General features: G+C 35.6%; 1 non-coding gene across 1 annotated transcript; it reads right to left on the bottom strand.

Annotated features, from left to right (window-relative positions):
- Nucleotides 1-10,413: 10,413 nt before the first annotated feature.
- On the bottom strand, nt 10,414-10,520 carry LOC149200287 (U6 spliceosomal RNA). The gene has a single exon (XR_016254094.1). It is a non-coding gene; the product is annotated as a U6 spliceosomal RNA (small nuclear RNA).
- Nucleotides 10,521-19,107: the final 8,587 nt, after the last annotated feature.

Here is a 19,107-nt window from a genome sequence, read left to right as displayed (position 1 = left end):
AAAACTGAGATAGTAATACAAATGTTTGGAAGGATATCTTCGTGCTTTGTATCTGATAAACAGACACAATGGGTCAAATGGTTGCCTCTGGCTGAATGGTGGTATAACACTTTCATTCCATACAGCAACAAAAATGACCCATTTATGGCACTTTATGGGTATCAACCACCATCCATCACATCATATTAAGAGAAATTTCTAAGGTTCAGGCAGTGGAACATCACATCGAACATCAACAACAAGTCCTACAACTCTTAAAGGATAACCTCGTGTTGGGACAAAATAGAATGAAACAACAGGCAGATCAACATCGCAGTGAAAGAAGTTTTGATGTAGGTGATTGGGTATTCCTACAGCTACAACCATATAAGAAAATGTACCTAAAGCAAGCTAAGAAGGATAATAAATTATCACCAAAGTATTATGGTCCGTACAAGGTGTTGCAAAAGATTGGTACTATGGCATACAAATTGGAGCTTCCTGCAGCTTCTCGATTGCACCCAGTTTTCCATGTTTCATGTTTAAAGAAGGTTATAGGTGACAAGCTCCCAATTCAAACAATATTTCCAGAACTTGACGAGGAAGGAAAAATTATATTGGAACCGGAAGCAGTCACAGAAACAAGAACTCGACAGCTACGAAATTGATCAATTTCAGAGTATCTTATCAAGTGGAAGAACTTATCCGCTGAAGATTCCACATGGGAGGATGAGAATTTTATGCAGAAGTATCCAGAACTACTCAAGCGTTGAGGACAACACTTTTTTGAAGGAGAGGGGCATGTTGGGTCCCTATAATACTAGTGATTACCCCATTACTATTGTAGTTATACCCCTTATTTATATTGTTGTGCCCCTATTACCCCCATATTGTTATTTTGTGCCCCAATAGAATCCTCCATTGTTATTTTTGTGGCTTTTATATTATTATTGTTAGGTCGGATGGATTATATTGTGACTCCTTAGACTCCTATATATAGAAAGGAGGTTTTGTCATTTGTATCATCCAAGAATTGTTCATTTATGTAATGTAAAGGAGGTTGCCCCCTCGAAGAGGCTGAATTCTAAGGCGTGGATCTCTCTTTTCTATCTTTTTGTGAGCTGGTTTCCTAACAATTTCCCAGTGAATCATAATAATAGTAAGAACGCAGTTTAACTTTTTAGTTTTCTTCTCTCCTTTTTTTATTTCTTGTTTTTAGTTTTTTAACTGGAGATTTCTATTTTTTCTTATTTTAGATATATTTTGAAATACAAAAATCAATTTATTTTGAAAATTTTGAGTTCAACCTAGTTTAGAATTTACATTTACCATCTTTACAAATTCTATTCAAAGTTTAAAAAAAAAAATCCATGAATCAAATCAATGAGGAAAAAAATCCAATATCCATTAAATTTTGAAATAAAATAGTTATTATGATAGGCACATTAACCTTTCTCTCAATAGAAATCGTTACATCATCTATACTCAGGTTTAGTTTGAAATAGAGCTTGCTAAGTTTTAATTTAATCATCCATAATAACTAGGTTGATGGTATGGATTTAACATAATCTTCTTAGTAATATTCATTAATCAAAAATTGAGATTCTACAAAATAGTTATGTTCTTTTTGATGTTTTTAATTAGATTGATTAATTAAAAAATATTGTACAAATAAGTGTCATATGAAATGATAACCTCACAAGTAAATAGACTATGTTGCAATACTATGTGTCAATACCATGGTCTACTGATACCACATGTCCAAATGGAATGTCGTTGCAATCTTCTTTGGAGTGTCAAATCTAGTCAACTTGAATCCCCTGCATCTACCTACAATGTCGTGGACCTAGAGCTTACGCTTGGTTCTCAAAACTCCACAACTTAAGGAGGTAAGTCTAGAGCTTGAGTCTAGACAAACAACCGTTGGACTGAGCTCCATTGGGATCAGTTCATGGGGGAGACTTATCTCCCATGAAAATTATGCTTCCTAGTGTGGACAAATAAGAATTGTAGATACTCGGCTCTTCTACGCATTACTGTATCTATGAAATAGGTGTGAAACTATTATACACTAGGAGAACTAGCATTTGACAGAATTCCAAAGTCAAACCTATTTACGTTGAAATCATAAATGATGGTTTGTAAAACACGTGAAAAATGGTTCCATGCTAAAAAGTTGTATTTCTGCCCACATCAATAATCAAGCTATGCTTTTATAAATCTTGCAAAATGTTTGAATAATAAAAAAAATTAATATACATTAGAATCACTATATATTCCATTTTTTTCAATACTTTTAAATTATGAGCAAATGGCAGAAAGAGAATCGTGGTCTTTAGAACAAGTCCCCATATTTCCTTTTGTAGCATACCATGGCAAATTAGAGGTAGAAAACTTAGATGTTTGGTGTCTTTAGCAGTTGTAGCATAAGCTACTCTTCTGGTAGAATAAGGTCCACCTATCCCCCAGAGAGTATAGCAAGAATAAGGTCCACATATTCCCTTGAGAGTATATAGTAAGAAATTCCTATTTGCTTTTTCATTTCTTGTTGTGGATAGAATCCTCTTTTACTACGCCTCTTCCTCACTACCTAGATGAGCATAGTTTTAATTGTTGGAATATATGTTGTGGTTGTATTTGTGGGCCAATTATGGTGCACTGAAGGCTTTCCAATGGTGCCTTGGTATTCGTAGAGGGATGCGACTTGATGGATGGGTGGGATAATGCTCATCAAATCAGAAGCCAATCTTAATGTATACCTTCTTTATCCCCCTTATTAAACAATACAACTATAAACTATTTTCTTTCTTCCACTCAAATCACTATTCTCAGTTCTAAGACATAATACAAATATATGGCACACATTACTTATGAGCATGTTGCTTTAAGCTCGCTTAACACCTTGTGAGCCTAGAAGTCTTGGGCCAACAAAGGATCCAACTCCTAAAAGGTTGACGAATTGGAAAATGTTATACCAGAAGGTTATTCCCAGTGGTTGACATAAATCATTTCAATCTTTGTGTGTGGGGATATGAATATTGCAAAATGAAGTCAGACGAAGGAGAAGAAAATAAGTACTACCCCATTGGTTAACCAGAAGTGACATTGGTTGGAGCTTGGTTGCAACCACCATGTTTTTGACTTACTAGCGTATGCACATTAAGTTATGCTATGTTGTTTTCACCATACAATCTTGATTTGAAATAGAATCCTTGCACGCTAGTTGTGCCCATCAAGAAAGTGGGTGGGTGATATGCGGAGAGGTTCTTTTGACCCAACGTATCGATTTTTGGTACTATTTTGAAAGTGCATAGATTTTAATCTTATACTTAGAATAGGTTTATTCTAATTCTTATTTAATTCAATAACATATAACCTGAACCCTTGGTGAAATAACTCTCAAAAGTTGTCAAACACATAAAACGAATATGCATGAGTTTTTATATATAATGAACAGTTAACAATGTCCTGGTACAATTAATTTAAGTTCACTAAGATTTAACTTGCTTTCAACAATGAGATTTCAAAAAAGTAAATGTGTTTTATGATTGGTGGAATTTGTTGTTAACAATGATTTCGTTGGTGGTTATGTTGTAAAAAATGGTTTCATTGAATAGAATTATAAATATACCATTATCATAAAAACAAAATAAATAAACTAAAATTATACAAATCCATCTTCAATGATTACAATTCCTCTTCACTAAATTTCTATTTTTAAGGCCAAACCACTCACTACCAAACAATATCATTATCATTGATGCCTTTACACCTTTACAACCCAATAGATGTCAACCATAATCTTGAGTTATCCATGGATCTTACATGATTATCACTAGCAATTGCACCACATGTTGCAAAGGAAATGCCATGAATAAAATACCTTACCACTCAATAGATGCCATCCATAATCTTAAGTTATCGATTGTTATCACTAGGAATTGCACCACATGTTGGAAATAAGAAATATACCACTCCTTTCACTCAATAACAAAATGGAAGCATGAAGAGGAGGAATAGGATAACAATGGAGATAGAAAGGTGAATGTACCACAAGTAAAAATACTATATCAATAATTTCTAAGGAGAAGCAAATATTGTTGCCTACATTCATAAAAAATTTCCGTGTAAAGAAAGAAGTAATTTCCTTGTAAATTTCCTAAGAAAAATAGGGGTAATTTTGATGAAGAAACAAAGGAGTCTTAAACTTTAGTGAAAGCCTAAAATTTATTGACTACTACATGTCCTGGCTACAAAGATAATCATGATTAATAGAGATGATGTAGATGAGAAAATACCATTCTTCTCTAATTCGGAAGGCCAACAAGAGATACTAAAGTGGTACTCTATATATATATATATATATATATATATATATATATATATATATATATATATATAATGAACAATTAACAATGTTGCAGGATAGTTAATTTAATTTGACTAAGATTTAACTTGCTCTCAACAATGAGTTCTCAAAAATTTGAATTTTTTGAACGATTGTGTAGGTTTTAATCCCGTACAGAAATTACTTGCATACGAATTCTAAAACATAGAAAATAAACAATGCGAGGGCATAACACATAAAACACATATACACAAAGATTTTCCCCTGGGTCCCAAAACTGGGACTACCAACTTGACTTTTCATTATGTTCCTTTCAATGTTACAATACGTATTTATACATGCCGAAGCATCCAATACCATGGACCTAAAATGATCGCATCCAATACCATGGAACGAAAACCATCGCGTCCAAAAAACATGTGTGAAAATCATGCACAAAACCATAGGTGGGTCCGCCAAACCTAACATAGGGTCCAAAACCAAAATTTTCTGGGGCGCTGCCTCGGACCCAATAAAATGGGGTTACGGGTACCCCTCAAACCCCCTGTTAACTACGTGGAAAGAATATAGCACAACCCAATATGTTGGTGGAGTTTCTTTTTAACAATGATATCATTGGTTATGTTGTAAAGAAACGTTTCATTGATCGATTTTTTTACATACAATCCAAATAATTCTCCAAATTATGTTGTAGCAAACTTTGCTTTGCCCTTATATGCTAAAGTTAAAGTAGAGCATGCAAGATGGCTATGTGTTTGATTGTTGCACTCAAAAGAGTTGTGCATTTGTCATAAATTTATCGTAATGTTTATTTTCCAAGAAAGAGAAAATATCTCTTCATGCTTATTAGCTGAATGATGATCCATATTTAAGTTGACTAAAGAAATTTAGTTTAAAAGGGTTAGAAGCATAGAACCATTGAAAATTCCAGGTGGAATTTACTTGTTGTTTGTTACAATAACACTTATTACAAATCAATAGTTTTATTCGCTCACTCTTTTTTCTCCACTAATCAGCTATATATGGAACTAAGCAGTTCTTGCAAACAAAGAGGATCAGGCTTATCCATAACACCAATTTGCACATAATACTATATTCCATGTGAGTTATAGCAAGATAACCATAATTTCAAATTCCCTTTCACTCACTTTTATTTATTGGAAAGAAGAAAACATTTTCATTCAATCATGTCATAATAGAAAATACACGAGTCTTTTTTATTGTTTTTACATATCTGTTTGGCAAAGAGAATTGTCGTACCACTTTGTGTGTATAATTTGCACCCTAGAGTTTTCAATAATCCAAGACAAAAACATAGATTATTCAACCCCTCAACAAATATATTTTCAAATGAGAGAGTGATGAAATTTAGGTCTTCCTATTTTACTGATTCACAAGTGAGAATTAACCAACAATTAGGTGAAGACACAGAGAATAAAGGTGGAAATGGTGGTCAAAACTTGGAAAATGCTTTAACATTGTCAACAAAAAAGTAATGTAAACTCTATATTCCATGTGAGTAAAAGTTAGAAATATGTTAGAATTGATTTATAATTCTCACATGCATTCTAGAATTGATTTACAATTCTCACATGCAAAATACTAACCAATTAAACTCCGAAATAAGGCTAAATGTGAACTACAAGGGCAAGAAAGAGAAAAATGGTGTCAAACTACAAAGTAGGGAGTGATTGCGTAGTCCCTCTAGAGAGTGATATGCATGGTATAATTTGAAATAATAGTAGAATTAGTCATCTTATCCTCCAACAACTCTCCATTCAATGCCACATATCATCTTATGTGGTAACGGTACTCAAAATATGCATGCTAAAAACAGAAAATACTAAAAATAGAAAACATGTCAAATAATAGTGAATGTCTAGTATTGAATGAAAAGTGGTTATATGTGCACCTAATAATGCATGGAAGAGGGTCCTTATAAGCCTTTAATGAACAACTGAGTGCAATGTATCCCAATATCCATAGAATTTAGAAGATATGTATCCTCATGCATGAGCTCATTCTTCATGGAAAATTTCCTAGTTAAAGAAGGTGAAAATGATGAAGAAAATCAAGAAACACACGAGAAGGCTAATCCTACTTGTCAAGGATTTCCACACATAATACCTATTGCTTTAAAACGATAAAGTAGAGCCCAAAGGTATTAAGACAATGTTATAATTGTTGTTTGTTATGGATAATAAAGTGGTTTCATGAAATTGACACATAAACATTTGAATCATTGTTAATGAAAGTGAGAAGAAAAAGAAAAAAAAAAACTCTAAAAATATTTGTAATAAAACACAATTTTACTCAACAACTCCAAACATAATTATAATTATGGAAATCATTTAAATAGAAAATCACTTACAAAATAAATGTAAATTGAAATTTTATCCAATAAAAAAAATACATAACATACCTCAATAACATACACACACACAATAACTTTATTCAACGACCCTAATTTCTAGAATACAAATTTTGATTGAAATTTCAAAAAATATATATGGCATACTTCAATAACATTCATAACCATATAATAACAACTTTATTCAACAACACCAATCATAATTATTGAAAGCATTTAAATAAAAAATCAGATTCCTAGAATACAAATCTAGATTGAAATTTCAACAAAAAAACAATTACATAACACACTTCAATCACACCAATAAATCATTTAAATAGAAAATCAAATTTCTAAAGTACAAATCTAGATAAAAATTTCACTAAAAATAATTACGTAAGGCATTTCAACAACAACACCAATCATAATTATTGAATACCAAAAACAATTACATAAGACTGTTTAATATAACAATGATATTCATTTAGGGCAAATCTAGATAATTAAAGTTGAGAAAGTTCTAAATTTTAAAACCAGTGTAGAACACCAGTAAGAATGCTACAAATTCATTCCAAACACCAAAACTCTAGAGACCAGACAAAATATCTCACTAACACTTTACAAAATCACTGCAAAAACTATGTATTTACATAGTTGAAAAGAATATAACCGGAAAAATGCATAAAGAAATTCAATCTTTCTGGTGAAATCTTGATTCTCACTTTCACTTCCGTTGCGACTTGTTTGGCATTTTGGTTCGCGACCTGTTTGGCTTTCTATTTTGATTCCCACAATTATTGAAATCATTTAAATAGAAAATCATATTCCTAAAGTACAAATCTAGATTAAAATTTCACCAAAAACAATTAAATAACACACTTTAACAACACCCATCATAATTATTGAAATTACACCAAAAACAATTACATAACACACTTTAACAACACCCATCATAATTACATAACACATTTTAACAACACCCATCATAATTATTGAAATTACACCAAAAACAATCACATAAAACACTTCAATATAACAGTGGCATTCATTTTGGGCAAATCTAGATAACTAATTCATGGAAAGATCTAAATTTTAAACCAGTGTAGAAAGAAACTCACACTTTAAGAGTCACCACAAAACTATTTACATCATTGAAAAGAATATAACCTTAAAAATGCATAAAGAAATTCGATCTTTCTGGTGAAATCTTGATTCTCACTTTCACTTCCGTTGCGACTTGTTCGGCGTTTTCATTTGATAACCGCCATTGGGATTTCAATTTTCATGCACAACATTTGTTTCATTCACATCCTTTGCATTTGGCTTTTCATTCACATCGCTCAGTTGGGGCTTTTCCTGCACACCTATACAATTTGCAATATCAACGAACGCGCTCCTTCCTTTTGCTATGGTTGAATCTTCAAATTTTTTGGTTGCTTCTGTTAGACCATTAATCACAACTGCACAAACGGTGCCGCTCGCTATTCACATGTCAGCAAATTTAATGTGACTGTGCAAGAATCAGTTGAACATCATTTCAAGATGGCGGAGATCGGTGGAGGTCATTAATTGATTGTCTTTCAGATGTATCTATAAATAATTATATTCAGTAATGAAATATCAAGCTCATTTTATGAGTCTTCAGGTTTCTGATATGGTATCAGAGTTCAGGTGAGCCATTGTGAGGTCTCTGTAGTGTGCAGTCAATGGCTAGAGTTGTTTGTGGAGGTTTGCCGTTACACCAAAACTTGCAGGTGTTGGTAAACATTACAAGCTAGTAACTAGGATCCCCAGGGTGGAAATTACGGATTCTATAGAGGTGCGGTGATTCTTCCAACACCCCCTCAAACGCAACTTGGGAGAATCTGGGTCCAAGCTCTGATACCATGTGGAGGTTTACCGTTACACCAAAACCCGCAGGTGTTGGTAAACATTACAACCCAATAACTAGGATCCCCAAGGTGGAAATTACGGATTCTATAGAGGTGCGGTGATTCTTCCAACATTGTTTGCTGCGGTGGAAAGTGCAGTGTAATACGAGCACGGCTGAGAATAGTAGGTCGGAGAACTATTGCCATCGTGTGAGGACGTAGCGTGGCTTGAAGAGCTGTTGTGCCTGTGCCACCGTGTGAGGAGCCAGTGTGGCTTGAAGTGTCATTGTGCGTGTGAAGGCATAGTGTGAAGCCATAAATCCAAGCCAGTGTTGGACTGTGGCATTGTGCCCGGTAGAGGTTGTGGCGTTGTATGAGGAGTGCACCGAGTTGCCAACCCATTTGAGCCACGGATGTGGAATTGGCCTAGATTTCTAGTATGCGCGAGTTTGAAACTTGTGTGAAGCTGTGTAGAGTAATCGTTGACCGGCGAGCACTCGAATGTGAATGATAAAGATGAGATCTCCGCGTTGAAGCAGTGGTGCAGTGTGGTGAACCTAAAGCGAATGTGAGTCGATTGAAGTCATGTTACAGATTGAAGACTAGGTGTTCTTGTAAAGACCTGGAGTCGTGTTGCGGATTGAAGACATTGAAGCTGAAGGGTTGTAAATGTCGTTGAACGCTGAGCGAATTGAGTGATTTGTGGTGATTGTGTTGTTTTTGATGTTTCTGCATGACCCATAGAGAATGGAACAAGGCTGTTGATGTTGAAAGAGTGTGAGCGCTGCGTCGAGGTGATTCTTTCTAGAAATTGTTGGGTATGTTGTGGGACATCACCTGGTGCGTGCAACAAGTGTCATCCAGTTGAGTGACGGTTGCACACATTCATGCCTCTATGTGGAGAGCTAGCTGTGCTGCCTGTGCAGTAGAGTGTTGCGGGTAGAACCGATTTGCCAAGTTGAATGGTGCAAGTGGGTCTTGTTCAAAAGAGTGTTGTTAGTGAGCACCCTTTGTGACAGCGAGCCTATGTGGAGAACCAAGTAGAAGGTCACTGGTCTGATTGGAGGAGCCTGGAGGGCCAAGGGGAGCCGAGGAAGGCAGTAGTAGAGGCTTTATGTTTGAAGTGTGATGTTTGAAGTGTGATAAAGTTAGAGCGTGGAGGAGCCTGTAGCGAAGCCTCAGCTACAAATTATTTTGAATTTGACTCTATGGTAGAGTGATGGGTAACAGAGGAGACAGTCTCGGAGAGAATTGAAACAGGTGAAGAGAAAGAATTATATGGCAATAGTTGTAGAAGAATATGAAATGCTTCAACCAACTGTAGATCTGAATCAGATAGAAGAATTTGAAGGAACTAATGCAATACTGAAACGATTAATGCCAGTTCTACCAATTTTCTCAGGTAATTTTCTGAGATTTGTGGACAAAACAGCTTTTTCTTCTCTTAAGACGGTGATTTCTTTCATAAGGATTTGATTGAGGTCGTTAAGCTTCGATACTCTATCATCTAATTCACGGGTAGTTCACATTTCTTCCTTCAAAGAATAGCAGAATTAAGAAAGACGTATGATATACTCAAAAGAATGGCTTCTGCTCTTCAAGCCAAATCGCCTTTTGCATTAATGAAAGACAATCACTGTCTTACGCATCACACAGACATTTGGCTTGTCTATATATAGTCAACCCAAAATTTTGATTAATTGTTTTAAGGTTGGAAAATGTATTAATTTTGTTAGGGGAATTGCGTAGAAAGAAATTCATGATAATCTTTAGCTTAATTTTTGTGGTTGAGCATAAAATATAATTATATTATATTAATTAATAATTTTTGAATGGGATTATTTGTTTTTTTATAACCGATTTTTTAAAATCTGGATTACTTTTAGATTTGTGTTTATTATTCTTGAGTAGGGGTCATGTTAATTTTCTCTATATTGTTCCAATTTTTATGGTCAATTAGTGCGTTGAGATTTACTTGAATCTTCTTTAGTAGAAAAGCCATGAACAAGGCCTCAAATCAACATATGAGTCCTTTGTAAGCATTTAAGTAGAATATAAGAACCACAAGTAAGTTTCCATAGGATATTATTGAATATTATTGGGCTTAAAGCTTTAAGAAGTTCTTAAACTAACACATGACTCTTTTAAAAGGATTCTTTTGTAATCCTTCAATTGGGATACGTGCCCCATGAGTAAGTTTTATGCAATATAATTGGTTTTTAAGGTTTAGGCTTGGTGAGATGGTGAAACGAGGACCACATACCATAATTGAACCATCCCAATATCAAGCATCATGAAAAAATTAGAAACTCCAACATGAGCCCTTGCTAAGGGGTCTTTAGCATATGAGTTGGATATCAACATCAAGATGCTTTGTGCACTAGTGATGGGTCTTGGGGTTTTAACCATTGCCATGGCATGAAAATACTAACCTTATGCCTATAACATACCCATCTCCCTTGGTAAGCCATAACACCAAAAATATATCTTTTATACCATTAAATCAATATGTATATTATTTAAGATTTCAATTTTAACCATTAATAGGTAACACTATAAATATGGTCATGGTCATTTAGTAATTAATGGTAGATGTATGAGATTTCTTCTTGAAATTACTGCAAATGGAAAGCATGTTTGTTGAAAATCTCAAGAATGTGCAAATGTTTTAGGAAAAGCTATGTTCCTATCAAAATTGCTTTAACTCTTCCCAAATCTTGATGGATGGACCATGCAAGTCTCTATGGCGCATTCCAAAAATATTTTAAACCATGTTTAGGAATCGTGTTTGCCATTAATATCACATCGTGAACAACATGTGCAAACCATAACTGTAAATGCACACTTTAAGGGATCTTTTTTATTATAATTTGATATGGACACCATTAGAAGGCTATGTGCATCAAGGATGGCTCATGGAACCCAAAGAAAGGTTAAGGAATGAAAACAAATGCCTTTGGACTTTGTAATGGTTCCTTGTAGATCTCCAACTAGGAGACATCCATCATGAGTAGGTTTTGTGAGTTGGAAATTGATGTCACAATTTAAACATGTTCTAGAGGGGAAATGAGGGCTTTAAGCCTAAAATCAATATCCTTAATCTCAAATTCCATAAACAACATCTAGAAACCATGACAAAATCCCTCAGTAGGTACTATTTGGAATTTGAATTCAATATGGATGCTATTACAAAGTCATCACCATCAGGGATCTTGAACCACCACATATAACCTATATATGATATCATTCACCTCCATGTGACATCATAACTAAATTATTTGTAACTAGGAATGGGTCTCAACGTGTAATCAATCTCAAGGGAGAATAATAAGGGCCTTTCTTTATTGGTGAAGCTTCTCATTCTCAAGCATTATAAACAACATCTATAACCCATGAACCATATTAGGCTACAGTTCCATGAATGTATCCTTGAATAACCACATGGCACCCCCCTAGTGTATCTCTAGCCTACTAAAGGGATATGAGTGCCATGATTAAGCCCAAACATAAGCCCTTGGGTCCACACTAAGAATGGTTCTTAGGACCATGATTGTTGTTATTTGTCGTTTGGGTAGGATGAAAATGACATGAATATGTTTTGCATAGAGGAAATGTGTCTCATGGCTTAAACATGGTTAAGGGGGTAAAAAGAGGCTTCATCCATAATTGAACCTTCCTTCGCTTAAATTCCATGGTAAAGGGAGGAAAACACATAGGCCACAGCCCCTGAACATATCTTATTGATCTTGATTTCCATATTAAATCACACTCACAACCCATAACACAACCACTCTTTGGGGATCTTTGGCATATGAGTTTGATATGGATGTCATTAAGAGTTATTAGACACTAAGGATTGGCCATGAAGTCTTAACAATATTATAGGAAGGAAAACTAATGCCTTGAGGTATAATTGGATCTTCTCGAGTAGAAGAACCATGAACAAGCCCTCAAACCAACACATGAGTCCATTGTAAGACTTTGAGTAAAATATAGGAACCACGAGTAAGTTTCCTTAGGATATTATTTAATGTTTCTTTGGATTATGAACCCTAAGCAAATCCTTAATGTAACACACAACTCATTTCTAAGGCTTATTTATAATCCTTTAGCTGGGATAAATTCCCCATGAGTAAGTGTTTTGCAATATAAATAATTTTAGGTTTAGACATGGTCAAAGGTTTAAATGAGGACCGCACACCATAATTGAATCATCTCAATATTGAGCATCATGAAAAAATTAGAAACCCCAACATAGACCCTCACTAGGGGGTCTTTTGCATATGAGTTGGATATAAGCATCAAGATGCCTTGTGCATTATTGATGGGTCTTGGGGTTTTAACCATGATCATGGCATGAAAATACCAACCTTATGCCTATAACATACCCAACTCCCTTGCTAAGCCATAATCCTAAAAATATAGTATTTATACCATTATGCAAAGTTCACATTAACATGAAAAAATGCAATACTCTAATATCCGTAAAAATAAATCTATGTAACATGATGAAAATAAGCATGCATCAAAAATAAAATTGAAATATGTCAATGAATATTATTAAAAAAACACATTGTGGAAAACCACAAAAGAAAAAATTTAGCATTAAACTCAACAGAATGAATATGAGCACATATTTCATAAACAAATTTCACCATTGGCTCTGTACCTGGGATGTTCCTCCCAAACATAGACTCTATTGTTAAATTCCTCTCAATAGTAGTCCATAATAAAGCTAGTGTTATGAATCCACAAGGAAGTCTGGCTCTCATTGCTAGCCACTATCCACTCAACAACCCAATGCCCAAATTACTAACTCCTATAGCAATTCCAATTTGCTATCTTCCTTCCCCTTACCCTACACAACTCAAGGAATGATATATTCTTGTTTACAAAATAGTTAATCAACATATCCCACTTCTCTCCAAGTCTCTGACAAAGGTTGTCCAGGAAACTCTTAGCTAGGGACTCCAAGAGTTCTGAGCAATTATTGGAGTGCTTACAATATCCTTCCCTCAAGATCGTGTGCTATTTATTAGCCTAAATATTACTCTTACTCTCTCATGCTAGCCTAGATCTTAGGACAAAAAATGTAGAAATTCCCACTGTAGATCACCTGGTAATGCAATGTACTAAAGCAAAACACTCGATCTACTTCTATAAACAATTTAGCAGAAGCTTAATCGAACATGAGCAACATCAATAAGAACACATATAACTGATAAGAAGGAATCAATCACACATACCACAGAAGAATTTACCTAGGGAAAGCCTCAGCCTAAAACCCCAACTCTGTATTATCATACAAGTTGAAATATAGTTAGTATTACAAAAAGAATCAGCTCAAAAGCTATCATGCTCTCTCTACAATACCTATGATGCTCATAGACAGACAAAGGCCTCTATCCAACCTCTGGTCTGTCGTCCAAGCCTCCTATTTCTTTGCGCAATTTTGATTGGGGTCCAGTGCAACCACTTGTGTGAATTGGCCTCTTCACACACTCACTAACCTCAAATCCAACTACGCAGTCCTGAAGGAGATAAATCCTCATCGTGGATGAGCTTCCTTTATAGGAAAAATATTCATCCAACAGATAGTACTCTGTCCCTTCTCTGATCTCAACTAGGTCTCTGTCTGAACTAACATGCATGAGTTATTCATGAGAGAATATTCAATTATATGAAGTACAACAGTTATATGCTAGCATGCATTAACTAACTGAACTTAATTTAAACAAACTGTTTAAATTAACTCAGTTAACTGAGCCAACTAATTACTACTCAAACTAGAACTCATCCTTATCTCTTTAACTGATGGATAAATTCCTCAATTAATAGATAATTTGTTGCATGTCCTCACATAGACTTCATGTTTGATTTTTCACAACTAATTAACTCATGGAGAATTAATTAATTTGTTTTCAAACAGCTACTAAGACCAAATTCGAATTTTACTTCCTATTTTTAGTCCAGGGACTGACTAAAATAGGAATCCATCTTGAACTGCTAAACATAAAAATTCTATTTTTAGCACTTCCATTTTTCATTCCCTATTGCCCAATCCAGCACTGGTAACCAAACTGCTATTTATAGCAGTGCTATTTTTAGCACTTCTATTTTTAGCATTTCTTGTTGCTATTTTCAACACTCCCTCTCAACAAGAAAGGCATTCAACTCGAACCCGATGCTGTACCTCTGGAATGTTCTGCATGCAACACTTCTGCCAAGTGTGGTTGCTCCAGCAACTCTAGAAACAAAAAAAACTCCCCAACTGATCTCTATGTTGGGATAGAAACATACTCTTATGTTGAAGCTCTACTTGCTGCTGACAAGTGCTCCCTCTCTAACCTCTGAGCTATTGCAACACTCCATGCATCTCGCATCGTTGCACACCTCTTTGTGCCATCCTGCACTGGTGCAACACTCCTGTGCCTCTCACATTGTTGCAACCTACTAGCTCTACACAGTCCTGGGATTCCTACACTGTGGCTCTCTCTGTCGCTCCATCTGCATCTGTCTCTACCCAATCAGCCAGTCCTGCTACTCTTCGTCAGGAGTCCTGTAGCAAAGTCGAATCAAAGAGGTTGGGTACTTCAAGGATCTTGCCCCCATATCAGCCTCGTGGGACGATCACTCAACATCGCCCCACCTCCTACCTGGAGGTATGGATGCATGCAATCCCTCTGCCCACTTGGCTCGAAATTTCCCCCTTCTGGAGGTCTTTGCATAAGTGGATGCCTCCACTTTTTCTCCTCTCGGCTTCCCCAGCTGTGGCTGCTCCACAACCTCCTGAAGCTGCTTCACCAATCATGGCTCCTCCACAATTGTTTGAGACTTCGTCTGGCGATGCATGTTGAGAGGTAATTTACTCTCCCTCTCAACCACCAAGTCTCCATCAATTTCCTTGCTCCTCAAGGCTTTGCATGCATCTTGAACCTAAAGAGCATACAAGTTCTTGACCCATGAACCAATCTTCTTCACCTGTCTAGTGATGATGTGTCTAAGGAAAACCTTTCCCTTACTGAAGACTACATCATAGCCTCTGTCTTCTAGCACCGTGATCGACACCAAGTTTCTCTTCAGTCCTGGTACATACTTGACATCGGTCAAGGTAAGGCGAGCTCCATGCTCCCTCTAAAAAAAACCGTGCCTACACCTGAGACACTATACTTTTCATCATTACCCATCGCTATGAGTATCTGGAGATCTTTCTCCTCCAAAGTACTGAACAAACTCTTGTCGTCGGTCATGTTGAAAGAAGCTCCACTGTCAAGAAACCAACCACTTCCCACCATGGATGAAACCATGCATGCGAAGAGTGTGAAATCCAACTCGAACTGTGAAACAAATGCCTCACCTTCTGATCCTTCCCCGGATCCTTTCTTGGATTTCCTCTGTGGACAATTTGTAGCAAAATGGCCCACCTTATGACAACGAAAACATTGCACTTTCGATTTGTCAAACTTCTTCCCACCATGGGAAGAACTAGATTCGAAAAGAGAAACCTTCTCCTTCCCCTTCTTCACCTTACTCTCTAAGGCACAGTTTTCTTCATCCTCCATGGATGAAGAACCATCTCCGGTGCTTCTTATTATCTTCTCCTGCATCAAATCCAACCAAAGTCGTTCCCAATTTGGTAGTTTCTCTCTTCCATTAACCGAGTCCTCGTAGCTATGCCAGCTCTTAGGAAGACTGAGGAGTGCAAGACTCACCATGTCATCATCAGCTATCACGATTCCTACACTTCCAAGCTCATCCCTGCATGTGGTGAGCTTGTTGAGATACGAAGAGATCGTGTCGCCCTTTTCACACTTGATTTTTCGAAGCTTGTCTTTTAGTGCCAGCTTTCTCTGATCACTCCTATTCTGATATAGATCTTTCAATGTTTTCCACATTGAAAATGGTGTCTCCTTCCCATGGAGACTCAAGACTATGTGATCTCGAACTCCCTCCAAAAGGATTCTCCTTGCTCTAGCCACACATTTCTTCCATTCAGCCAATTCAAAAGCACCAGTCGGCTTGGGGACTTCTTGATCAATGAAGTCCTTTAGACCGTTATCCTCTAGTACTGCGTCCATGCGATCCTTCCAGGCTATATAATTCGAACTGTCATCAAGGGCATATTTGAGTCTGAAACCATTGAATTCCATAGGTGGAATAGAGATGTGATAAGAACTCGACTTCTATACTCAAGAATCACAAACTTCAACTTCTCCCTTCTTGTGTATTGTTATTCCTTGATCATGTGTGCTTTGATACCATGTAGAAATTCCCACTGTAGATCACCTGGTAATTCAATGTACTAAAGCAAAACACTTGATCTACTTCTACAAACAATTTAGCGGAAGCTTAATCAAACATGAGCAACATCAATAAGAACACGTATAACTGATAAGAAGGAATAAATCACACATAACACAGAAGAATTTACCCGGGGAAAGCCTCAGCCTAAAACCCCAACTCTGTATTATCATACAAGTGGAAATATAACTAGTATTACAAAAAGAATCAGCTCAAAAGCTATCCTGCTCTCTCTGCAATACCTCTGCTACTCATAGACAGTCAAAGGCCTCTATCTAACCTCTGGTCTACCCTCCAAGCCTCCTATTCCTTTGCGTAATTTTGATTGGGGCCTAGTGAAGCAACCTGTGTGAATTGGCCTCTTCACACACTCACTAACCTCTGATCCAACTACGTAATCCTGAAGGAGAGAAATCCTCATCATGGATGAGCTTCCTTTATAGGAAAAATATTCATCCAACTCACAGTACATTGTCCCTTCTCTGATCTCAACTAGGTCTCTGTCTGAACTGACATGCATGAGTTATTCATGAGAAAATCTTTAGTTATATGAAGTACAACAGTTATATGCTAGCATGCATTAACTAATTGAACTTAATTAATTTAAACAAACTATTTAAATCAAATATAACTAGACTTGACTTAGTTAACTGAGCCAACTAATTACTACTCAAATTAGAACTCATCCTTATCTCTTTAACTGATGGATAAATTCCTCAATTAATAGATAAACTGTTGCATGTCCTCACATAGACTTCATGTTTGATTTTTCACAACTAATTAACTCATGGAGAATTAATTAATTTATTTTCAAACAGCTGCTAAGACCAAATTCGAATTTTACTTCCTATTTTTAGTCCAGGGACTAACTAAAATAGGAATCCATCCTGAACTGCTAAAAATCTATTTTTAGCACTTACATTTTTCATTCCCTGTTGCCTAATCCAGCACTAGTACCCAAACTACTATTTATAGCAGTGCTATTTTTAGCACTTCTATTTTTAGCATTACTTGTTGCTATTTTCAACAAAAACTAACACATCTACCATTTATTTTCCATACCCAATATGGTTAGTGCTCTTTCTTAGCACCATAATATATCTTTCCACTACAAGTTCTCTCTAAAAATTATGTCACTCTTTTCAACTCAAATTTCCTTTTGTTCCATTCATGCTTTTACACTCACATTTCTCAATATTTAGTTATACATAGCCCATGTTGCCAAAAAATGGTTATATGTCTTTTCCCACCAACTTCTTACATGCATTCATTTCATTAGTTAAAGAAGGATTGCATGTGTAATAGCAAAATGACCCAGGCATGTGGAAATTTTCCCTTAGTCCTTGCTTGACCCCCTCCCTTATGGGATCATATCCCTAAGACAATATTCTCCCTCTTATATTATAACCATCAATGTATTTTCATTAAATCAATGTGTGTATAAATTACAATTCTAGGCTCTATAGCCTTTATTTAGTATATTCTTTTTGGTTGAAGTCATATCATTTCACTACCCTAAATCATATTGTCATAATTACAATGTGATTTATGGGAATTAAAACTTGGATATTACATCCCCTCACTATGTTACCAACTTAACTCGAACTGTGACTTCAAACTAGGACGCTAGCCCTCAAAACCTATGTTTTTGCATCAAAAAAATGAAATAAACCCCTAAATCAAAAAGTGGTACCACCAATAACACCCTTTGTTACAATTAAAATTACAACATTTTTCAATCAAGGCATTCAAAATCAATATTATTATTAATGAAAACCTTAAAAATCAACATCTAAATCAAAAAATTGTTCAACAAAGAGCAATAGATTTTTTTTTTCAAGGTTAAAATTATAGCTCATTTGAAATCGTATCCTTAACAACTAGTACCATTGCAACTTGTTGAATTTTTGTAGCTATGGTCGGTCTTCATAGTTGATATTTTAACCCCTGTGACTTCAAACTAGGACGCTAGCCCTCAAAACCTATGTTTTTGCATCAAAAAAATGAAATAAACCCCTAAATCAAAAAGTGGTACCACCAATAACACCCTTTGTTACAATTAAAATTACAACATTTTTCAATCAAGGCATTCAAAATCAATATTATTATTAATGAAAACCTTAAAAATCAACATCTAAATCAAAAAATTGTTCAACAAAGAGCAATAGATTTTTTTTTTCAAGGTTAAAATTATAGCTCATTTGAAATCGTATCATTAACAACTAGTACCATTGCAACTTGTTGAATTTTTGTAGCTA

The sequence above is a fragment of the Pinus tabuliformis genome, chromosome 2_1, assembly GCF_031772625.1.
Source record: "Pinus tabuliformis cultivar Carrire ecotype Pingquan chromosome 2_1, CPIR1, whole genome shotgun sequence".
NCBI lineage: Eukaryota > Viridiplantae > Streptophyta > Pinopsida > Pinales > Pinaceae > Pinus > Pinus tabuliformis.
Note: the sequence above shows the minus strand (reverse complement) of the source record. Positions and strands in the feature narration are given on the sequence as shown.